This window comes from Euprymna scolopes, chromosome 3 (genome assembly GCF_053919585.1).
Source record: "Euprymna scolopes isolate OS-2025 chromosome 3, ASM5391958v1, whole genome shotgun sequence".
NCBI classification, from domain to species: Eukaryota; Metazoa; Mollusca; class Cephalopoda; order Sepiida; family Sepiolidae; genus Euprymna; species Euprymna scolopes.
In genome coordinates, this window is record NC_136484.1 from 114,264,619 (window position 1) to 114,291,025 (window position 26,407).

At 34.6% G+C, this 26,407-nt stretch overlaps 1 protein-coding gene across 8 annotated transcripts in view; it reads right to left on the reverse strand.

Moving 5' to 3' along the window:
- The window catches only part of LOC145258181 (uncharacterized), a 905,094-nt gene that overhangs the window by 393,503 nt on the left and 485,184 nt on the right, over positions 1-26,407 (reverse strand). For 2 of the 8 annotated variants that reach the window (XM_080116073.1, XM_080116037.1), the window contains exon 1: positions 3,739-3,873. The exons of the other annotated variants lie outside the window; for them this stretch is intronic. The gene's annotated coding sequence lies outside the window, so the exon portion shown is untranslated. Of the gene's footprint in view, positions 1-3,738; positions 3,874-26,407 lie in introns of those variants that run through there. 8 annotated transcript variants of the gene reach the window in all.

Sequence of the window (26,407 nt, forward strand, 5' to 3'; positions counted from 1 at the left end):
AAATGAAAGTACAGGCATACCGGAAAAATGCAAAGCAGGTAAAGTTGATATATATATATATATATATATATATATATATATATATATATATATATAAAAACTTTACCTGCTATATATATATATATATATATATATATATATATATATATACACATATATCAACTTTACCTGCTTTGCATTTTTCTGGTATGCTTTTACTTTCATTTACTTGTTGATGTACTCCCCCCCTATATATATATATATATATATATATATATATATATATATATATATATATATATATATATATCATGGGGGGGGATACACCAACAAGTCGCGATTTGCGACCTCCTTAGAACCAATTCATTATTTAGCTTTAACATTTTAACTCTGAGAAGATCGCAAAGACATAACTTCGACTTGTTGATGCAAGCTAATATATATATATATATATATATATATATATATATATATATATATATATATATATATATATATATATATTAACTCTAGTACAGCATCTACTAATAGCTATCTTAGTATCGAGCATCGAGCACTATTAGATTGGATAATATGTATCCACTAAATGTATGTCTCGACGTAATGATTTGCCGGCGAAATTCTATATAACAAACAATCCGCGGTCACCTTGTCGAATGAAGAGATAAGCGGAGATTTTAAACAGAAAATGCACATAGTATTCCATCCGATCCAGACGAACATTCTCACGTTACTTATAAGCAGTTTCGTGATCTTTTTTAAAATTGTTTATTTATTATTTTTTGTGTGTTCGAATTTCTGGAAGTTAGTCTTTATTTATCTGCTTTGGGCGAATTTAGTAAAAGCAAGTAACTCTTCAACGGATATGCAAATAATTGTAAGGTGGCCTAGAAGTGACACTATGGATCGTTCAAATTTGTTATTAGCAAATTCATTTCTTATACGGTTAGAAAAAAACCCAATTAATTTAATAAATATATATTAAACTTATAAAGAAGAAAATAGCAATTTATATATATATATATATATATATATATATATATATATATATATATATAGAGAGAGAGAGAGAGAGAGAGAGAGAGAGAGAGAGAGAGAAAGAGACACACACACACACACACAGATTATTAAAGTAATTTTAATAATTCATTAAAAACTCATATCTGTACGAATTTTTCTAACTTTTTTTCTTACTTGTAGAGTGACCTCTGAGCCTTTATCAAGGCTCAGAGGTCACTCAAGGATAGGGGTTAATTGTTACGTATGATCAGTCACGGTGGAACTTGGGTATGACTAGATTATCTAAATGGACAACTTAACAGGAAGTTTATTCACATTAGACTTGAAGATAACCATGTTATAGTCAGCCGGGAAGCAGAAAAACGTTATTGCATTCCACAGACGGATAGTTATAAGAAAGAAACCTTGCTCATGGATTTTTTTTTTTTTTTTTAGTTTTGGACACAGATAGGGAGTGAGAAAATTTGTTGGCGATTGTTTTAGCTAGATGAGTATTTGTTGTGAACGTTTTACGAGGACCATAGATTGGAGTTCAGTCGAATACTTATCATAAAAGTATCGATAGAACAGATATATCGCAATATCTCTTCTGTGAGAAAGAGAAGGTAGGGAGACACAAAGGTCATTGCCCACTAAATTTCGAAAATGGTTTTGCAGTTGCACCCTGTCAAAGGAGGAAACGGTGCTCTTAGGAGCTCTCTTCACTCTAGATATGGCAACAGTACTTCATCTTAGGCGGTATTTGACCATATCTCGGTGGCCGTACTTTAACTATTGTACAGGTAGAGGATGGCATCGGGAGTGAGATACTTTCTGGAGCAGTAGAATGATTCCACCATCTTTCCAGTGATTTTGCCAACAGATCTAATGTAAGTATTCTATTTCAGGTCAGGGGTAAAGGTCAGTCACAGAAGTTTGTCGAAGCCAGGTGCTTCCTCGAAGTTAGTCATTCATTTCAACGGAGCGGGCATTTGAGCGTTACTGGTGAAAAGATAGAAGTTTGGTTTCGGATGTATTAAAGATAACTAGCCATTTCCCCCCCCCCCCCCCCCGCATTAATGTACCAGTACCACACACTCCAGGTCAGAGAAGAGAGAATCTGCAAGATTCTGATCTTTGAAAAGAAAACGTACAATATTGGTTCATATGTTTTTCTTTTTTTTTTTCTTTTTTTTTTTTTTTAATTTTTACTATATTTATCAGGGAAACTTAAGTTTATTTCTATTTGAGGTAAAAAAAAATTACTTACTTTCCACCTTAACAATAATCGCCTTTAAAGTGACGACTTTCGGGTATGCTGAAAACGAATATCGCATTTAAATTTTCTGCAAACAAATAGTTTTGAGGGATACTAAGCAATGTAATTAATTATGTTATAAATCGTGGCCATTTTGTATGCGCAAGCGCGTGCATATTGGATGAATTACATTGCTTAATATCCGGAAAAGTATTTGTTTGCAAAAGATTTAAATACGATATTCGTTTTCAGCATACCCGAAAGTCTCAGTAAGTCGTCATTTTAAAGGTGATTGTTAAGATGGAAAGTAAGTAAAAATGTACCTTATTTTTTGACATTTTATGATTTTTTAAAAAATTTTTTGTAAGAATGATGCTTTTTGCAATGTGATTTTGGTACTTGTTATCGATTTTTTTTTTTATATGTCGTTTTAAACAAAAACAATACTACGTACTTAATGGTCATGCCGAAAATAGTAAAATATCCAAAAATTACGAAAATTCATCGCGTAGAAAGTTATTCATAGTTAAAAAGTAATTTTTATGGAAAATTGGGTAAAATTGCATTTTTCTTAGATGTTATAAAGTAGAGAGAACGAATTTACACACAGGGGACATAACTCGGAACGCAAAATTTAGATTACTTGAATGTTTATGGCTGCAAAATTTGTTTATAGCGACAGATTTTTGTTACTAAAAACACAATAGTAGTTGTTCGCGATTAATTTTCGCAATTTTTGGATATATTACTATTTTTGGCATGGCAAATAAGTACGCAATATTGTTTTTGCTTAAAACGACATATTTTCCTTTAAAAAATCGATGGACCAAACACAGACTTTTTTGTACTTTTAATTGCCGTCAAGTGCAATTAGCACATTTTTTTTTTTTTTTTTTTTTTTGCTTTGTTTTTTTTTTTACTAGATTCGCCGGTGAAACTTAAGTCTATTTTTTTATATTATTTATTTATTTTTATGATTTTTTTTCTTTGTTTTTTTTTTTTTTTTTTTTTTGTAAGAATGATTTGTAATGTGAAACTAACACAAAAAGAAAATCAAGACTCCGATATTTTTAATAAATTGTATAACTTGGTTGGACGCGTAACGTAAATAAACGGGAGAAAAAACGCGCTCAGACTCTAACTCTTTCCTTGAATATATCTTTTTTTTTTCTTTTTTTGTCTTTCTTTTCCGGTTATTGATTATTCATTTCGAGCCAAATTTACATAAAGAAAAACACTAAAACATTCCTAAAATAATATAATATGCTGTCTTAAAAATATCGTAATGCTATTCAATAAGTCGGAGAAATATTGATAGTAATCCTAAGTATCGTTTTGTGTGTGTGTTCGTTTTTTTTGTTTATTTTTTAAATTAGCGTTGGTAAGTACACTAAAACAGATTTCTTTTAAAAATAAACAGGGAAAAGAAAAAAAAATTAAAGCTTAAAGAAAGTAAAATATCTTTTTTAAAAAACAAAAATTAGCTTTTTTTTTTTCGTTACCTTTCTTTCTTGAATGCGATGAATAATAGCCGTAAAGAGTAAGAACCTTGTTTAACACGTGTTGTTGATTTCAAATGCGATTACGGTTGACTTTGCCATACTATGGAAACCTATACTAGTTATTATTATTATTTGCTATTGCTGTGACTAGTATCGACGTTAGCTCGGTATTTATCGATAAATATTGGTATTATCGATATAAACTATTTTGGTGCTTCTACGTTAGAAGAGCGAAATTCAAAATATTGAATTTCAAAACCAATATTATCTATGTAATTGCTATATTACATTAATGAACATATTTAAAAAAAAAAAAAATGGTCAAAAATATTAATTATTAACGAAAATAGTTTCCGAAGATAATTAGCAAAAAACAAAGAGTTTGACTCCTAACAAGGGAGGTAATAATTTTCTAAATCTGGCCAATTTAGCAAAAAGTCAGTTTTCGCTAATTGTTTTTGAAAACTGTTGTCGCAAGTTCAAAATCACCGCCTCCATTTTTTCTTTCTTTCTTTCTTTCTTTCTTTCTCCACCCCGCTGTTTCTCTTCGCCTTCGCTTCCCTTAAACAAAGGACGCAATAGGCTAACGACAGCTAAACGTATCAACATATCCGGGTTCAGCGAACACATACACCTTCCCTTTCTTTCCGTCTTCGACTCCTCTAAGTACGTCGGAATTCAAATATATCAAGCTTAACGTCAACATTTCAAACAATTAACTTTTTACTTTTAGACAAAATTAATTTAAATGGAATCAATAAACTCCCAAGCTACTTTTGATTGCAAAACTTTCGTTCTAGAATTAATTAGAGTCGTTTGTTTGTCTTATGGGGAGTGACACCACTAATATCACTCTTCCGAAATCAATGCAGCCCACTTTGGCTCAGTCAAATTAGCTTGGCCGGGGAGTAGGAAGAGGCTCCCGAAGTACAACAACTGACACTACCAGTCATGTCGACCGAATCCACCAGCCGAAGGATTAGCAGAAGCCGTCTCAGCAGCAGTTCAAACATCCCTTATCAGGGCTAAATAACCAGCCCTTATCAGGGCTAATAAGTTTTTCTACTAATGCGATTCACTGCTGCTTGCCTCCTGAGACCCGCCAGCAGCGAACCTCACTTCCAATCTCCAGCTCACTCGTGCAGCCTTCTAGTTCCTCCTGTAGCTTTCCGGCAAATTCGCCTGAACCTTGCTCCTCTGGCCTGCAACCTGGCTCCCTACCGACCGTCTGTTCCTTAACACTGACCCCTACATTCTCAGTGTCGTCCATTCCTTAACACTGACCATACGTTCTCAGTGTCATCCGTTCCTTAACACTGACCCTACGTTCTCAGTGTCCGCCGATCCTTAACACTGACCCCCGCGTTCTCAGTTTCCGCCGTTTGTTCCAGATCACCCTGACATCCAGCCGATCGTTCCAACCCCCAGTGAGCAACCCTAGACCATACTACGTCTAGAGTACTTGTTCCAGCCCTCCAGACCTTAGTCTCCAGTGACATGCTAACCTAGACAACCAGCATCTAGGATCATACGATTTTTCGCTTCCTTTGCAAATAAAAGGTGAACCCTCGTCTTTAACCAAACAACCCCTGTCTGTCATTCTTCTTTGCTTTTTTGCTGTCTACCTTTTGCGAGTATCTACCTTGTTAATGGTTGGGTCGATTGTTTCTGGACGGCTGATCTTGCAACACTGTTTTCCTTAATAATAAGTTTTCTACATGGCGTAATATTTTGATATGTTCATTACTGCACCGTGACAGTAGATACCATTCGTTTTACTTGAAATTCAATATTTTGATTTTCACTCTATGACAAAGAAGCACCCCTATTTTAACGAAAATATAGTTGGGAAATTAGTTTAAAAAAAAAAAAACAGCAATTTATTTAGTATACCCACTCAAGTGTGATGGTTCACTATGATGGTTTTGTTTGGCCTATGAGACCATCCTTACAGGTATTACATCCTTTAGGGGGAGGATTGTTTCATCACCAATCACTGGAGGCACCCTACCTGGAAGTACAATCACAACAAATGTTACCCCCATATTATTTGTCAGTGTGAAGGTGATGTGATTTTTTAGGTGTGTCTGCATTTTGGAAGGAGTTTCATTTTAATGTTTTGATTTGGGCGATATATTTTTGGGATGAGTGGGTTTCAGAGAAATAGTTTCAGTGAAAAAAAAAAAAAGGTTTATAATTTGATCTGAGAAAACGAGATACATGTTATACGATAAACAAAATAATGAATTCAGAAGACATGCATTTGCATGTTTACAATGGAAGTTTACAGCAATAGAAAAACAGAATGTTCACGAATATTTCAGAGTTTTTGTAAAAACAAGGGGGATTCATCAGTTGAGATATCGAAGAAGTCAGAGTCGATAGTTTAAGAGTCGTGTGTTACAGGGGTCAGAAAATTATAATAAAAACTTCTGCGCTCAATTAAATAAATTATATTTCATTAAAAGTTGTTAATAAGAGTCATTGTTCTTTGTTTATCAAATTAAAAAAGAAGTTCTGTAAGAAAGTTTGGGAATATTTCAATTGATCAGTTGGTTTGCTCATGAGCAGACGACAAGAATAGATTTAAGCAGTTTGTGTGTGTCGTGGTTTATAAGTGTAAGTATGTGGGAGTTGACTTGCCAGCAAGCTCAAAGCATAGTTCAACTGGTTTATTAAAGAAAAATCTTGTCTTTTAAGGGATCGAAGTAGCTCCCAGAAAGATCATCTCTTCTCTTCTCTGTTTCTCTTCTTCTCTATATAAATAAAATGAACTCATTTTTCCCCGTCTGATTTTGACATTAATAGGATTAAAAATCAAGATATTTCATCTCTATATAAATAAAATGAATTCATTTTTTCCCGTCTGATTTTGACATTAATAGGATTAAAAATCAAGATATTTCATGCAAATATAATATGCACAAATGGCAGAACAATATCTGAGGTGTGTTATAGGCTTATTATTTCTCAAATTCCTCGATAATCTTAGATTTCTATACTTTTTCTGCTGAGAAGTCACGGCCAAAATCGGTTAAGATCAATGGAAGTGGTAAAATATTTTCTCTCTAATAAATTCCTCCTCCCCCTGCCACCACTTAACACCGTTTGGGGATCGTTCATAAGGAACAGTTGAGAAGAGAACACCGGTTTGGCTTCATAGTTCTTTCATGTGAAGTTATTTAAAATCACTAAACGAAGCTGCAGTGCTCTGTGGTGTAGTGGTTAGCGTGCTGGACAATTCACATTATATTTTCACGTTCGCGCCGACCTACCGTAGTCGTTTTTTTTTTTTTTTTTTTTTTTCCTAAACAACTGGAATGGACTTTTCTTGGTGGCCGAACTGTTAACGTTGCAGATGTTTTTTTTTTTTTTTTTTTTCACACTTTATTTTCCTACTTTTACTCATGACTCCGGGTTTGATCCTTCCTACTTACCTACCATAACATTTTTTAACCCCCCCCCCGTCCCGGAAACAAACACTCGGGCAACGCCGGGTACCCCCGCTAGTCTCTATATAAATAAAATGAACTCATTTTTTCCCGTCTGATTTTGACATTAATAGGATTAAAAATCAACATATTTCATGCAAATATAATATGCACAAACGGCAGAACAATATCTGAGGTGTGTTATAGGCTTATTATTTCTCAAATTCCTCGATAATCTTAGATTTCTATACTTTTTCTGCTGAGAAGTCATGGCCAAAATCGGTTAAGATCAATGGAAGTGGTAAAATATTTTCTCTCTAATAAATTCCTCCTCCCCCTGCCACCACTTAACACCGTTTGGGGATCGTTCACAAGGAACAGTTGAGAAGAGAACACCGGTTTGGCTTCATAGTTCTTTCATGTGAAGTTATTTAAAATCACTAAACTAAGCTGCAGTGCTCTGTGGCGTAGTGGTTAGCGTGCTGGACAATTCACATTATATTTTCACGTTCGCGCCGACCTACCGTAGTCGTTTTTTTTTTTTGTTTTTTTTCCTAAACAACTGGAATGGACTTTTCTTGGTGGCCGAACTGTTAACGTTGCAGATGTTTTTTTTTTGTTTTTTTTTTTCACACTTTATTTTCCTACTTTTACTCATGACTCCGGGTTTGATCCTTCCTACTTACCTACCATAACATTTTTTAACCCCCCCCCCCCGTCCCGGAAACAAACACTCGGGCAACGCCGGGTACCCCCGCTAGTCTCTATATAAATAAAATGAACTCATTTTTTCCCGTCTGATTTTGACATTAATAGGATTAAAAATCAACATATTTCATGCAAATATAATATGCACAAACGGCAGAACAATATCTGAGGTGTGTTATAGGCTTATTATTTCTCAAATTCCTCGATAATCTTAGATTTCTATACTTTTTCTGCTGAGAAGTCATGGCCAAAATCGGTTAAGATCAATGGAAGTGGTAAAATATTTTCTCTCTAATAAATTCCTCCTCCCCCTGCCACCACTTAACACCGTTTGGGGATCGTTCACAAGGAACAGTTGAGAAGAGAACACCGGTTTGGCTTCATAGTTCTTTCATGTGAAGTTATTTAAAATCACTAAACGAAGCTGCAGTGCTCTGTGGCGTAGTGGTTAGCGTGCTGGACAATTCACATTATATTTTCACGTTCGCGCCGACCTACCGTAGTCGTTTTTTTTTTGTTTTGTTTTTTTTCCTAAACAACTGGAATGGACTTTTCTTGGTGGCCGAACTGTTAACGTTGCAGATGTTTTTTTTTTTTTTTTTTTTTTCACACTTTATTTTCCTACTTTTACTCATGACTCCGGGTTTGATCCTTCCTACTTACCTACCATAACATTTTTTAAACCCCCCCCCGTCCCGGAAACAAACACTCGGGCAACGCCGGGTACCCCCGCTAGTCTCTATATAAATAAAATGAACTCATTTTTTCCCGTCTGATTTTGACATTAATAGGACTAAAAATCAACATATTTCATGCAAATATAATATGCACAAACGGCAGAACAATATCTGAGGTGTGTTATAGGCTTATTATTTCTCAAATTCCTCGATAATCTTAGATTTCTATACTTTTTCTGCTGAGAAGTCATGGCCAAAATCGGTTAAGATCAATGGAAGTGGTAAAATATTTTCTCTCTAATAAATTCCTCCTCCCCCTGCCACCACAACACCGTTTGGGGATCGTTCACAAGGAACAGTTGAGAAGAGAACACCGGTTTGGCTTCATAGTTCTTTCATGTGAAGCTATTTAAAATCACTAAACTAAGCTGCAGTGCTCTGTGGCGTAGTGGTTAGCGTGCTGGACAATTCACATTATATTTTCACGTTCGCGCCGACCTACCGTAGTCGTTTTTTTTTTGGTTTTTTTTTTTCCTAAACAACTGGAATGGACTTTTCTTGGTGGCCGAACTGTTAACGTTGCAGATGTTTTTTTTTTTTTTTGTTTTTTTTTTTCACACTTTATTTTCCTACTTTTACTCATGACTCCGGGTTTGATCCTTCCTACTTACCTACCATAACATTTTTTAAACCCCCCCCCCCCCCGTCTTGGAAACAAACACTCGGGCAACGCCGGGTACCCCCGCTAGTTTTAAATAAATTCAGAAAGTTCTCTGATTGATCCGAAATATAATTATTTGTTTTTATTCATGATAGTGTATGAGCAAACGTCTAGTCATTTCATCTTGGGCACGGAAGTGTAAACATCAGCTGCTACAATTTTATGACCTTAGCATTATATCCCGTGGCACCTTTCTGGATTTTTTACATCAATCAATTTTATTTTCAAACATACCAATATTATGGAGTACTTATACAAATAAAGCCACACATGAAAATCGCATTTTCACAAATGAAAACTGCAGTTGCAAATAAATTAACAGAAAACTATTGATATACTTACGTATCAGATTAAAATAGTTATGTACATATAGGATTATGGAAAATTATCGCATTTTATCATATCATATTTTTTTAGCGTATTTTGCCAATTTGCCATTGCTAAGAGCAGAAATTTCATAAAGCAGGGGTGGATAAGTCAGTCTGTCATCTAATCAATTAATAATGAATGTTGGGTTAGAAAAACGCGAAAGCTAATTGCTATCTTTAATTAAAATTCTACTTGGTAGTTTTTTTCAATTTTTGTTGAAGATGCTTAATTTTTGAATGATATGTAAGTATATAAAAGAAATTATTTGAGATGCGATTTTCATTTACGCTAAGCACCAAATATGGGGGTCCTGGATATGACCTAAAACTATATCCGATGGTGAGGCCCCATCTTGTGGGCTTTGGGGAGTGTGGAGCCACCGTTTAATTGCCATTGCTCCCAGGTCCACTCTGAGCCGGAGCGGTAGTACCTGTTAGGGTCCCAACTATGGGTTAAATAGAATCTGACATAAAAAAAAATATACTCCATTAAAAATCGTTCCTCAATATAACTAGATTCGGCATTAAATAACCTGAAAAAGGTTGATATGCCGTAAAACAAAAACAACCAACCAAATATGGGATTATGCCTCGAATGGAACTGGTTGGACAGTGAACTGTTAAGGAAGGGAGATCGTGATCAGACTAAAACTATTTTTGACTAAAAAGCGTTTGAAACTTTAAATTTTAGGTTCTATTGAATTTTCTTAACTGGAGCAATTTCATATTGGTTATTCATTATTTTATATCATCGCCTCTAACTGATATCACAACGAAAAAAAAAGAAGAAGAAAAATAGACACATTAAAATTATGTATAGATAGATTTATATGCTAATTCGTTGTGTACCCAATATTAATTATTTCTATTCGAATTTATTTTGTTCCCTTCATTGATTAGTTGTTTTCTGATCCCTTTAGAGCCCCAGAGATTGACTAACAAGAATTACAATTTCTACTCCCTTATGGGTCATATGAAGTAAAGCTCTTGCATATTGTGCTCAGACCTCTTTTCAAACCCAGCAGAACAATGGGTGAACTTTTATTCTTGCTCACCATTGCTGTCTTGAACTGGTTGACTACTTCTCAACAGAGGCCTAGGCTGCAGGTAGAAGTTAGTCATCATTCATCCCTGGATTCCTACTTGCATTACTGCAAAAAATCCGCACAGAAAAGCCTTTACTTGAAAAGCCTTTACTTGAAAAGCCTTTACTTCTACATGAAAAGTGAGAGAATTGAGGGGCATATGTGCAACCTGTTATCCAAACAATTCACCCAGATGAATTTTTGCGAAGCACGTTTTCACAAACCTAACATCTTCCTCCTTTCTAAACAGTTACCTTTTCCTTGTATTTTATGCTCATCCAATTTTCTTGTGTTTTATACTCATCCAATAAAATTGCTTCAAAGTTATACGTGCTTGTCAAGTTCTTTGCCACAAAACTTGTCATCGCCATATTTCTGTTTCAGAGCTTATCCACACAATTGTCATTGCATTCTCATGTGCGGGAATGGAACTTTTTGCCAGAGTAAAATTTATTCTAATATTTCAGCACACTCATTTGTATTAGATATTTTAAATCATTTAATAACCAATATTATTTTTTATTCCTATTTGGTCCCCCAATAAAAGGAGGGTGGACCTGTAAATTCACCCTTGTCCTTCGTCCGTTCGCACTTTTCTCAATAACTATGCCTTGGAATTTTTTTGCAATTTGCAACAACGTTAAACATGATATGAGTAAAAAAGAAACAGGATGGATTTTTCAGGAAAATTCCGGTTGCCCCCTTAGGGGTGCCTTTCGGGTTAAAATTGCTAAAATTGACGCTTTTGTGTTCATTTTAAAAAATTTGATGCCTTGGATTTTTATAAAACTTTCTGAAAAAGTTGCAACTACATGATTTCTATATAATTTTGTCTATACTTCGCGATAACTCTTGGATGTGCCCCAGGGGCTGTTTTAGGGCTAATAAAAACACTCCATTTTTGAGACTATTTTATCATATTTGTCCAAAATTTTCTGTGTATGTCTATTTAGAAGCTTTGCATGGTGCTGAACTCAAATTTCAATGTGTTAAGGCCTTGAGGACTTTTGGGGCTAAATGAGGAGGGGGTCAAATGATGGACTTAGTTATTTCTTTTTTGCATGGTGCAGAACTCAAATTTACATTTGTTAAGGCCTAAAACTGCTCCGTTTGATCATTTTGACCAGGATTTGATATTCCCTGGGGACTTGTGGGGATAAACGAGGGGGGGGAGGGCAAATGCTGAACTTAGTCATTTTTTATGCTTCGTTCACTGTACACTCACAGGGGACCTTGCATGCTTCACTTTTTTTTATGGAAATCATGTTGTTGTTGAACAAGATGAGAGGATAAATAAGATTTAGAAGTAATGATCACTACATTTTGATTTCAAGTATTATTATTTTATTGTGTAGATAGCGTGTATTATTTTATTGTGTAGATAGCGTGTATTATTTTATTGTGTAGATAGCGTGTATTATTTTATTGTGTAGATAGCATGTATTATTTTATTGTGTAGATAGTAAAAACAGTGCAAATGTGACAACCAGACATTTTTGCGTTTGTAAATGTTTGAATGTTAAACCTGAATTAATTATTAATTCTCTCAGCTCATACAATTACGACACGTTGACCTTAGAGAAAGCATTTGGTAACAATAGTGGCAAGATGCTCAAGACATCAAACAAAAGTTAGTGGCGCCACATATGCATTAGCGATGGTTATAAGAACTATGCAACTGATTAAGGGCGACAACTTGCTATATGGTTATTATTAAACTGGAAGTTGCTAGCAGATTGTGTTTGTGTGTGCGAGCTTCTGCTGATACTAGAATTTCACAAATCCGTTTCCTAAAATGTTCATACTGAATAATTGTGTGAGAGAGAAAACAGGAGTTATCAAATAAATTGATATGTTTCACGTAGCTAGATTTTGTGATGTTGAATGAAAATACAGGAAAAAAAGAGCCCTTTCATTTGAATGCAAATTTTGGAAACCATTCTTAACATAGGAGTTGGGAGAGGGAATTTGATAACTCTCCCCTGTACTCAAATGAAACTCTTCTAAAATGAAAATGAAAGATATCAAAATGCACAAATGGTGCAAAAAAAGAGTTTAACTAGCAGCATGAATATTGCTGAGACCCTTTGGGAGCCCACATAGTTCCTGGTGCAGTTGTGGCATATACATGTGTCTTCTCTCATCCAAGATGAGAAAAGTCGTTCGAATAATCCAGATAATACATAGTATGTCCAGTTCTATCTCAACAGATTTTATGTATCAGTGTAAAATTCAGATGGAATCAACCTTCTCTTCTGGCGTTTTGCTTCCCCTTCCTCTGCCCACCAAACTACCTCAAGCATTTTCCTGGAGGAAGGTTTGCCAAGAGCTTCCAATTATTGTTAATTGTCACCAGAGGACTTATAGTTAAAAGTGGCGCTAATAATGGTAATAATGATTAGAAGACGAATCATGAGGAACAATGACATTCTCTTGCTCATACAATTATCACTGTCAACTATTTATCTGTATGTTAAGAATTGAATGACCTTGTGCCAGACTAGGCTATACCATATATCAGAGATATGAAATGAGACTAGTGGTAGCAAGTTCAAATTCCACTGGATGTAGAGTGCCCAAGATTTCATTTAGGAGATGATTTGAATGATATATTTAATGCTAACAATCATATTTTTTTAAATAGAATATTTGTTTTCATGGTCAGAACCATATAAATATATAGTGAAAAAATGACAAAAAACTATATTCCAAAATTCATGATGCTGCCCATCTTATAATTTAAATTATCTGCTCTAGTAAGTCCCCCACCCCCGCACAGTGTACTGAGAGGAAGTTTCACATGCCTCCCCGCAATTACTTAGTCCACAATACATTGTAATCTACATTGCACTGTAGAGAAACTACTGTTGATTTTATAAAATTATCTGTAAATAATAGCTTCGCTTGAAGTTTAAAATGTAAAAGTCAAGTATTATTGTTTAATTGTGCTCTAAACAGAAACATTCATTTCGAACACACCCCTGTTTTATTAAAGAACCAACTGTTCATTTTATAAAATTATTTAGAGATAATCACTTGAATAAAAGTTAAACGTATAAAAATAAAGTATTGTGGCTCAATTGTGCTCTAAAAAGAAACAGTTATCTCAAATGTGGCTCTATCTTATAAAAGAATCTACAGTTGATTTTACAGTCTGGACCTTTGAGCTCAAGCGATGATAAAACTTATCAAATGCACTTGTGATGTTTAGTTGTATAAAAATCCAATTAAAAAAATCCGATTAAAAAGGAAGTCCGATTTTAACTTTTTTTTTCCTTTTTATCGGATTTTTTTTTTGATTATCGATTTTCGATACTTATCAGATGCATTGCAATACAAAATCTATGTAAGAACACCCCCAGACACATCAAGTACCTTCAAGTGAATTTTTTTTAAAAATTGGCCCAGTTGTTTCCAAATACATAGGAAACGAACTCACACACAGACAAAGCTCCTTTTATATTAATAGTAAAAATAAATAGGTTTATTGTGAATGTTTGTGTTGCCGGTGGCGAAGTCAGAGAGGATGGTTTGGTTTGGGTGTTGACTGATGGCACACACTGGAATTCGGTCCCACTGGCTATAAGGTAAAACAAACAACTGGCCGATTCCATTCAAGTATTTTTTTTATTAATTTGCTATAACCTTTTTTACTCTCTTTTTAAGTTTGATTGCAGCACAAGTTCAATAACCAGGACGAATCATTCTCATTGTTTTCTTTTCCCCCAATTTATTCTGGATGATTGTGTTTGGGTACGCTTGACCTTGCTTATCCAACAATAGCATCGCCAACCTGCAGTACCTAGCATGATGACAATGGTATAACCTTCTGAGGACAGACACCAATAAGGTGGAAAGAAACCTGAGAGGGGTTCCTCCTCCAAGAATAATTAAATCTGAACCAATCACAAAGATGATGATGATGATGATGATAATGTAGTAGTAGTAGTAGGAAGAGGAGGAGGATGGACTTGATCTTATCTTTTTCTCCCTCTCATATGTCTATTCCATATTTATGAACAGCTAATGCACATGTCTGCTTCTCTTTTAGTGGAATCTGAGATTATTGCACGTTTTGTCAAGACATATTTTAAAAGGTAATTATTTGATTTTTCGAGATTCAAACAAATAACAGATCATGTTTCTGAATTTTTTAGATGAAGATTGATAACTTGTCTTATTTGGACTATTGTTTTCATCTTCAGTGTTATTCTCACAACATTTGTGTTATGTCGTCACGGAATATAACTGGTTGTTAAATGTGAGAATTACAAGAAGACATTGTTTTGGCACCAAATTATTTATTTATTTAAACAGAAAAATAGTAAAATGTTAGAGCAACAGATTATGTGAAATGCTGTGTCAGCCATCTTGAAAAGTCTTCCCCCTTCCGATCCAGGGGAGATAACTCTTTTCGGTTATTTCCCTTTATAACAATTTGGCTTTGTCAAACTTGGAAATCTTTCTATTGGACTCACGAATTTATACAGAATTTTGAAAGGAACTGTTTCTTTAGTGTGGACGATACTAAGAATAAAATTGCGAATCATTTAAGACATATCATGGCTGATGAAATGAGAGCATGCTACCCCGATGGATTACATAAAGGGTCACGTTTGAAATTTCCTACAGATTTCTGAATTTGACTAAACGATTTCTGAGTTTTGCAAGACCCATCTGAAGAAGATTGGAGGTTAAGTCAAAGGAAACATTGCGAGAATTACACTCAAGTCTGAATAATCCAAATAATAAAAGTACCACATTGTTTCATCTATAAAGAGTAGTTTCTCAACCCTAACCCTCACCCTACATCTCCTCGATATCATTGATCTTTTAAGGCAAGAGAGAGAGAGAGAGAGAGAGAGAGAGAGAGGGGGGGGAGAGAGAGGGGGGGGGACATGAATTCCTACTACCAGCACTAGAGTCAACAATTGTGTTGGTAATTTTTATGACAAAATGCATTAAAGAAAAAGAAATAACATTTTATATGCATTTACAAGATATTAAATATTTTATCCCCTGGGGATTGGGGGTGGAGACAAATATGTTTCCTCGTTTAAAGAAAAACAAAAAAAAACAAAACAAAATAGCAAATGGTATTTTCTTATATCTGTCTTTATTAGGAAATATTATTGGTTATTTTAGAAATCATTGAAGCAATCGATTGCAGCAATAAAATAGGAGACAAAAACTGCGTAGCGTATAATACATTTTTGTTTATCGATTGTTAGAGGATAATTCAGATCTTCTAGTCCCTTTATTAGCCAATATTTTTATATCCAATATATAAAACTAGTGGGGATACCCGGCATTACCTGGGGCCATAAAATCTAAATAGAAGACGTTAGACAGTGTTACTGTTTCCACATCAGGGCAGGAGCTGCTCGCAGCACCCTATCCTGCCTTGGTAGAGTTCAAAACCGGTCTTGAAACCTAGTAGCTGATGCCCTTTTCTCTTCCCTGCTATTACTATTGACGTTAATTCAGAGAGTTCAATATTTCTGCTTCTTTGAACTATTGTTCACAAAATGGGGAGGGGGGTAAGGAAAAGAAAGGAAGTAATATGGTTTTATGAATATAATGAAAAATTACATAGCAATGATCCTCATTCGATCCCGGGTAAGTTGAATCTTCTTGCTCGTTTGTAATGTAACAGAGCATGGACGTGCGTATGACAGCTGTATGCAAATAGCCGTGCTGAGTGCAAGATGACGTCAGGACAAGGAAGAAGGAAAATGATTATAAAAGAAGAACGAGTGTATAGATAAAGGATCACGTCAGAGAAGGAATCACGGCAGAGAAGGACAGAAATAAACGTGTTACACACGGTGTCTGAAAGCGACAGGAAAAGACCTGTAAATAAATGCCGTTTGTTTCACTAGGGATTCAGGTTATTCCTTTCTCCTTGTGACGGAGTCTACAATGTGTTGTGCCTCCACATATTAACAGCGTAATATGTGTGTAAAACGTGGATAATGTTACAATAAAATGTAGATATGATATGCACATGTCTCAGTTATTTCTTCACCTGCAAGTGTAAAATTATAGCATTTTTAGTCGTTGTACTACAGTAGAACCCCAGGATACGTTTTTTTTCAGGTTACGATGTGGAATACAATGTTTTTCCGGCCCTTGGTTATGATGTTTGCTCTGCCTTACCGTGTTATTTATAATGTTATTTGATTATATACATGTGTATTATATACTGTACTGTATTTGTTTACTAATTTTTAATATGTACTGTATAAAAGTTTGCTTAGGATCTGCCATACAACGATTTCACTTTATGATCCCTACCCCGGAATGGATTAATGCCGTATCCCATGGTTGTACTATACTATGAATTAGATACCATACCTAGAGGGATACTAAGTAGCGAGATGTTTGTTCACATTACATTTAAACTTCTGCATGTAAATGCAGTTGGGAAGCAGGGAACAGGGAGAGAATTTGAAAGCCTACTAATTCGAGGTAAAAAACTACTAGAGTAGAATGTTTGCCTGAATCGGGGTATCTCTACAGTGAAGGTGTGGGATTTTGCTGCTTGTTGGGTCAATCAGGGGTATTTGGGTTGTGGGAGTACCAGAACTACAAGTTTGTCAGAGCACATTCTAATGAAGGACTTGTAAAACAAGCACAAGGATACAACATTGCAGTCATGGGACAGGGTTGGGGGTTGATTCACATTACAGGAACTATTAGTTTATACACTGTTTTTTGGACTGTCCAAGGGAGATATCTCTGTGGTTTATGCACTGGCCTATAATATGTGGTAAATTAATATCATATTTAGTTTATTATTCAAAGCTTTGAATTGTGGCACTCATCAGTTATTCAATTTTGAACAGGCAAAAAATTTAAGCAAGCCAATTTGTTTTTGAATTTTGTTCAGATTTTTGTTCTTTTTTTTCTTCATTTGCTGTCAAATAAAATCACTTACACCAAGATATTATTAAAATTACAGATTTGGTATTTAAAACAAGACGGCCATCTTGTTTTATGAATAATGGCTTCACTACACTTTAATATATTCTGCATTTTATTTTCTCGCCATTTTAATTTTATTCACAACGTGGGAAAAATGCAGCATATTTTGAAATTTATTGATTTTTCAATGTATTCATTTAGAAAAAAAAGGTTTTGTGCAAAAAAACAAAACAAACAAAAAAAAAACTGCACCCTCCTCCATTTTTTTTTTTTTAAGTTATCAGTTTAAACGCAATCAATTATCCATGTTTAACTAAGAGAGTTTTATGAAACCCTTCTATTAAACAAACTATGGTGTTTGTGCCATAGTATATCTACTGTTTCTCGCAAGATTTATTTTTACAAGGGAGTAACCAATTATCAAGGTCCAGGAGCCATTCGAGGATAAGGGTTGATGAGTGGACACTGTGATAATCGGTAATGGTATAAATTGAGTAGAAATTGATTATTTACAAGGATATCTCAACAAAAAATACGTGAATGTTTTTATTTTGCAGACAGATTTTTATTAGTTCAAGAGTAGTGGAGATTTCTGGCATTAGTGCTAGTTATTGCTTCAAAAGTAAAATAGGTAAAATATGAAAAGCTTCTGACTAAAAGTAATATTGCAAAGTTCGCTCCCCTTATTAGGAAACAGGAACACTCTGTACAATCTTAAACATATTTCCTTTCAATGTTGCAAAGTTATATCAGTGACTAAGAAGGTAAAGATATTAGATGGAAGTCAAAAGTGGCTTTAGTCAGGTGTTTGAAACTAGCAATATATATATGTATAGCCTAAACACTGATGACTCTTGTTAACTAGCAACACTGATGAGTCTGAATAAATGCGAAAGTTTGACCCATTTCTTCCATTATCTGTAAAGTTAAAATGGCCTATTTCAAACTAATTAAACTTTAAACAATAGACGCACCATCTTTTTATATATACCGCTTATGTATATGAAATATTAGTCTCAAGATTATTGAATTTGCATATTTGTTTTGAAAAATGACATTTTATTACTTAACGATTTTTTTTTTTAATCTTTTTTTAAAATTCAATAATTGTTTTGATTTTAATATAACAAATAGTTCTGTTTCACAACATTATTTAATTTCATGAATGAATATTTTTGGGGGGGAGGGAGGGGGTCACCACTTATCAAGGCCCGAAGGCCACACGAGAATTAGGGTTAATGAATGTAAGATGGTAGTGTAGTAACACTAACAGTGTAAATTGGTTAGAATTTGATTATTTATGGGAACGGCTTACTTAGAACTTGTTTACATTGGATTTGAAGGCTACCATGTCGTATTCAATAGGGCAGCAGGTCAGCAGAACAGTGTTCCACAGGCGGGCAATTCTGGGAAAGAAGCTGGGTTTTGTGTTCAGATGCTCCTTTCTTTAAAGGAGCCGACTTGATTTTCAACAAGTTGCAATCTATTTCTAAATTGCAATTAAAATGGCAGACATTTTTCTTTCTTTCCTCTTCTTCATAATCACATTTAAAAGATAAAGATGTAGGGAACAAATTAGAAAATAAAGGTGTTTGGAAATTAACGAAATGCTAATAGTTATCTGCCTATACACACATAAATGGGAAAGATTTTGTTTCATTTGCAACAAAGTTAGCAATGAGATGTATTCATTTGTTTTTTGTTTTTTTTTAGGACTGTTATCCTCATCTTCATAATTGTTGTTATTTCACCACGTTTCGGCCAACTCGTCCCCTGACCTTCTTCAGGTAATTAACTGCAATGAGATGGGAATGCTGCATCTTGTAACCCCAGCAATTACTGCCTTCCATAGTTGTTGTCTCTCCACGTTTTGGCCAACTAATCATCTGGCCTGCTTTGGGTAGGATTGAAACCGCTGTCTTCAGACAATGCTAACCTGGAACCATAGGGACTCAATGCCTCTATCCACTGTGTCATGGGCCCCAAAAGGTGACTAGGATTTTCTGGTCTTATATATCCAATTTTTGTGTTCTTATCTGAGGGTCCATTGTTGGGTCTGTACCAAACGATATTATCTATTAACAAATAATTAAATTTCAAGTTTTAAGTTTCAAGCATTGCAAATAGTGAAATTTGAAAATCAATAGCGAACCAACAATTCCAACTAGTAGTAGATGAAAGCTTGATTTAATGAATTAAAAATTAAAAATAAAACTCAATCCAAAAACTAAGAAATATTTTAATATGTATTTTCAGTGATTAAATTACAAGGAAAAAGTTCATAGAAACGAATGTTAATTAAATTCCATTTTTTTATTTTTTTCCAGATACTTGTTTTAATTAAATCCTCTTTTTATATTCGAACCGGGCCACGCCGGTTCACGGGTCCTGCTAGTTATAGATAAAAGCTTGATTGCAGCTTCAATTGTCAGTGCTTATTGTTGCACCATTTTCCTTCTTTATTTTATGTTTTCTTTTATTATTTTATATTCTTGCTGGTTTTCTTTTTCCCATTCTTTCTTTCTCTCTTTCATTCTTTATTCTCCTTTTCTTCTGTCTTTTCTTTCGTTTTTTAACGCTTTTCTCCGAACACTCTAACGCTAAATCGGACTCATACGTCATCTTTTCTCTTCTATTTCTTTCCTTGCTTTTAGCAATTTCAACTCTTCCCATTCTCCAGAACATTCTTGAGTTGTAGTGTAGTTTTATCCACAGCTTGATAGGATTAACCCTTAATCTTATCCTTGTAGATGAAATATAGGTTAATCCGGGGCCAGGATTAATACAATTCACCTCAAGTCAAAGTTTTGATCAATACATGAGGATAATCAAGGCATGTTACAAATGAAACGCTTTTGCATCATCATCTTCAAGTGCAAAGAAAAAAGGAATCAAAGATGCGCCCATTTCAATCCGTGCATCTAGAGCTAAAAATACTTTTTTAAATTTAGACATCATCATGAGCATCATCATCAGCAGCAATATCTTCATCATCATCATCATCATCAGTAGCAGTGGCAAATCATCATCATCAGCAGCAATATCTTCATCATCATCATCATCAGTAGCAGTAGCAAATCATCATCAGCAGCAATATCTTCATCATCATCATCAGTAGCAGCAGCAAATCATCATTATCAGCAGTAATACATTCCTCATCATCATAATCATCAGTAGCAGCTGCAAATAGCCATCATCATCATCATCATCATCATCAAACATTTTAATGGAAATTGCATGAAGCCACTTTATTGTAAAAAGAGCTAAAAAAAAAAAAAAAAAACTACTTCAAGGTCAAAAACCAGCCAGCAATAAGTGTTAGATGGCTAGATTCTGATCCAGGAAATAGCAATTCTTTCCTCTCTGTCAGAAACATCTCTCATGGAATGTGGGGACTAATGGACAAAATAAAGGAAACGGGAGTTAGAAGGCATTATCACCAGCAGCAATAGCGAGATGACGGTAGTCTAGTGGTTAATGATGTGGGCTGATAACTTGAGTGTGCCAAGTTTGAAATCCAGTTCTTTCCACAAAATCACTTTCATTTTGGTACATTGGTAACCACCGCATGATCCCTCTCATAAGTACCTGATTTTCTTCTAGGAAGCATTCTTAATAGGAAGATATCGAGGAAATGAATGCCAACAAAATCATCATCATGAATGGTTCTCAACAACAACAACAACAACAACAAGAACAACAGCTGTTGCGTGTCTCATTACGTGTCTCAGACCAACAGCTGATGTAACCTCAATCTATTTATTTGTTTATGCAAACCAAAAATCATGCTTACATCTATTTTCTATTTTCACATTCCTTTTGCGATATTATTATATTATATGTCAATTATTTTTTCCCAATTTAATTGTTTATTTTGCTAATCATAATAATTGATCCAGCGACCCACTGTCACGCAAATCAATTAATAATAATAATAATAATAATAATAATGTTTTGACCCTTGACCCTGCTTGCCCCAGTTAACACAGATACTACGCTATGATCACAGCCCAAAGGGTTACAACATTACACAACAGAAGCAGAGGACAGACAGTGGCTCAGTGGTGAACAACATGGACTGATAACCTGTGTGTGCCAAGTTCAAATCCAGTTCATTCTGCAGAAACGCTTTCACTTAGAGATGCTGGTTGCTTTCGCATGGTCCATCTGGTGAGTACATGATATACTTCTAGAAAGAATTCCAACTAGAAAGATATTGGAGAAACTAATGACAACAAAAATCATCATGAATGATGGTTAGCAAACAAGAAATTATCATCATATATTTTAATAGAAATCACTCCAGACAAGGCATGAAGCCACATGATGTAAAGAGCTAAAAAAACATATTACTTTAACGTCAAAAACTAGCCAACAATAAGTGTTTGATGAATAGATTCTGATCCAGAAAACCGTAATTCTTCCCCCTTTGTCAGAAACATCCTTAATGAAATGTGAGGACTAAAGGACAAAATAAGGAAAGCGATAATTACAAGACAGCAGCAACGTCTTTAGCAGCAGCATATTCAGTAGCATCATCATAATCATCATCATAATTGATTTTCAAATGGACGTATCTCTTCTTAGGTCTTTTTGTTGTCAGATCCATCAGTATCAATTCCTCTTATGTTTTAATTGACCTTCTTTTGTAAACTGAACATCCTACAATGTTTCTGAATTTTTTAGATGAGGATTGGTTATTTGTATTATTTGGATTTATCAGACTACTGTTCTCATCTTGAGTGTGATTTTTACAACGTTTCGGTCGATGTAACCTCCAACCTTCTTCACGTGTATCTTGTTGTACTTGGAAATGTTTCTGTCGAACTCGGGAATTCGGACAGAATTTCAAGCGAAACCCTTTATTTACTTCACAGGGGTAGCGTGCTCATGTTCCATCAGCCATGACTAGATAGAGGTCCTAAATAATTCACAATTGTATTTTTCGATCACCCAAACTGAGGATTGAACCTTCAACCTTCAGGAGAATATCACTTTTTACAATTGATTTTTCCAAATATTCTAACCACTGCGTGCGCTATGGGTGCTTGCGGATGAATCCAAATGATACACTGAACATTCTACTTCAATTGTTTTTATCTTATGATGTAAGAACTTTTATCCATTCTTTCAACGTGGCCATACCATAGAAGTCTACTCTTTTGCACACATCTCCCTATACGGCCTAAATTTATTTTTCCTCTGAGGTTATCAGAACTAATTCTGTCTTTAAGGATCACCTTATACATCCATCGTATCATGTTCATATCATTTCTTTTCATACATCGCAGCAGGCAAGCAAAAAATGCTAATGCTAATTTAGACGTAATTAACCAGCAAAACGTTATTGTAAATACAAACGTGACAGACCAATAAAAATGCTATTTCAAACACAAGTGTGACAGACAATTAAAAATGGTATTAATAATTTAAGCAAGATATACTTGTGAAAATGCTATTTAAATCTGTGTAACACAATATTCGAGTGCTGCTTCCCAGCTAACTATAACATGGTCGTTTTCAAGTCTAATGTAAAGATTAAAAAAATGCTATTTTTATTAATAATCAAGGCCTGATTGCCACTTGAGAATAAGAGTTAAAAGGATTGTCAGTTGGAATATGATTGCCGCCACAAAATGGTTAGTAAAAGATAATAGAATGGGTAGAAGATTACTTAAGAAGACTTGATTATCTAAGAAGATAGCTCAACAAGTAATTGATTTTATTTACACTTGAAGATGACCATATTATAGTCGGCAGAAAAGCCGCCTCATGATATCTTGTTCCACAGACGGATTGTTCTAGGAAAGAAGCTCTGTTCATGTAAGCTCCATTTTATTTTTAGAAGAGAGAGGGAGAAAGAGAGAGAAGGAGAGGGAGAGGGAGAGAGGAAAATTCTTCCTATGAATGTTTTACAGTAGAGGATGGGGTGCTGGTCAGGGATTGGAGCTCAGTCGAACACTTACTATGAACATAAAAATAAAGTAGAGAAAACCCAGCAACTTCTCTTCTGTGTGAAAGATGTTCCACACTAGGTTGCATTTTAAAAGTTATGCATGGTAGACAAGCAAAATGCTATTTCAAAACATGTGCGTGACAGACCAACAAAAGTGTTATTTTACACTCATACATGAGAGACCACAGAAAATGTTATTCCATACTTAAGCATGATGGTCTAAATGAAATGTTATTTCAAGCTTGTAGAGATGGAAAGAGTGTCACTTCTTGTAAGAGAAAAGGCTTGTATGTGCATTCTCTGCTTGTGGTTGGCAGGAAGAAAAACGAGTTACAATAGTTTATGTTATTAGAACAAACTTCATCTTGAATTCCGATTATCATGGTCGGAAAGGAGTTCGAAGATAAGAATACAAAAATATATTGAGTCAGTAGATATGCATGTACAATAGAAAGTTGAGATAACTATTCTCTGGGTAAGAAGAAAAACGGGTTACCATAATTTCATTGTCAAGACAAACTTCTTAAATTTCCTATTATTATTATTATTATTATTATTATTATTATTATTATTATTATCAAGGCCCAAAGACCACTTGAGGATTATAGTTAGATAGAGCAGAGTTTTCCAAAGTGGACTCCACAGAGCCCTTGGGCTCTGTGAGTGAGACTGAGGAGCTCCGGAAGCGCTTTCTTAAAAAGGACCAAATGCTTTTTACAAGAAAAAATTAAATGGTTGCAGACATTTAACTATTGATGTTATTTAATGGAAAGAGATATGCTACATAACTACAGGTGTAAAAAGTTTCGGGGTTGTTCATAAAAAGAAAATAAATAAATAAATTAAAAAATCAAAATGAAAATCAAAAATATCATCAAAAATAAAAAAATGGTTGTAAACATTATTATTAGTTAGTGTTCAAATTTAAGTTATTTATTTATTTATTTATTGCGGACTATTATCCTCATCTTTTAGTTGCTGCTTTCATGATGTTTTGGCCAACTATTCCTCTCGCCTTCATCAGGTGGTTAACTGCGATGGGATAGGAACGCTGAATCTCCTAACTGCATCCTCAGCAATTACTGCATTCCATAGTTGCTGTCGTCTCACCACATTTTGACCAACTAAGCTTCTGGCCATCCTTGGGTAGGATTGAAACTGCTATCTTCAGACAATGCTCAACTGGAACCGTAGAGATTCAACGTCTCTATCCACTGCGCCACGAGCCCCAGAGGGCGATCAAGGTTGGATTTTTTGGCATTATAAATCCACGTTTTTTATTTTCATCCGATCTTCCATTGTTGGGTCCGTATCAAATGATATATAATTTAAAATTAATGTTTTTCATATTTATTTCAGAAATTATCTTGTTAGTGCTCTATGAAAATCATTTGCCTTCTCAAGCGTCCTTCCATGGTGTCCTGAAGTTTGGGAAACTGAAATACAGTCAGATGGTCGGTGAGACAACATCGTGATGATTGGTAATGATAAAAACTGGGTAAGATTTGATTATATAAGACAATGGCTCAATAAGGACTAGTTTACATTAGACTTGAAAACAAACATGTTATAGTTAGCTGGGAAGCAGCACTCGAGTATGGTATTACACAGACGGGTAGTCCTAAGAAAGAAACTTTGCTCATGGAATTTTCGTTTAGTTTTAGACATAGATAGAGAGTAAGGAAAATTGTTGACAATGGTTGTAGTTAAACGAGTGTTTATTGCGAATGTTTTAGGGGGAAGGATGGCATAGATAGATAGAAGCTCAGTCGAGTACCTCTCATGAAAATAACGATAGGGCAAGGCTAGGATCTGCATTTAGTCATAAAAATCCTATTTATAACTGAAAAATGACAGACTAACGGATAAAGTCTGTCATGGAGAAGGGAGGATGCATCTCAAATATCGAAGAATTATAATTGAAAAAGAAGGGAAAGGATTAGATCGATGAGATGATGGAATCAATTCCATATCTCAGATATGAAAACATTCTTGGAGATTTTCTTGGTTTAATCAAAAAAGTTTAAATAAAATATTCTATCAATAATGATATAGTTCATCCAAGAAATGTTGACTAACATTATGTTCAACACACAGAGAAGCCATAAAATTAGATATGCTACATTTTTGCACATACTTTTAATTAAATTTACTTTTCTTTAATGGGTTTATATATATATATATATACATATACATACATATATATATATATATATATATATATATATATATATATATATATATATATACAGGGTGTTTGAATAAAATGTATACACTCTTTAAATTATCTCAACTTGCTACATGAATGCACTAAGCCAAGTTTCCAAGAGATGTTTAGGAATAAAATGGAACTTCCAGCAGGATGGAGCACTTTCTCACTATCTTAATTACGTAAGAGCATATCTTGATAGTCACCTGCAAAACAGATAATAAGGATGAAGAGAAAGTATCAAGTACTGTCCATGCCCACTGGATTTGACCCCCCCCTCCCGATGGAGTTTTCTGTTTTTTGGGGGCGAGGGAAGTATGCGAAAGACAAGATTCACACCACAAAACGGACTATAATAAATGAGTTGAAAGCAACCATTGAAAGAAGTTGTGTCAACATACCAATTGAACTAAGTAGGAACGTTTTTGATTCAATCAGTGAGCGTTGTCAGCTGTTCATGGACCACAATGGCCAATAATTTGAACACTTTCAATAATTAGCTGGTTTTTATATTTCTTCACAGTATTTTGATGTATGAAGCCTTTCTTTACAAGTTGGTTTTATGGTCATTTTTTTTTTTTACACAG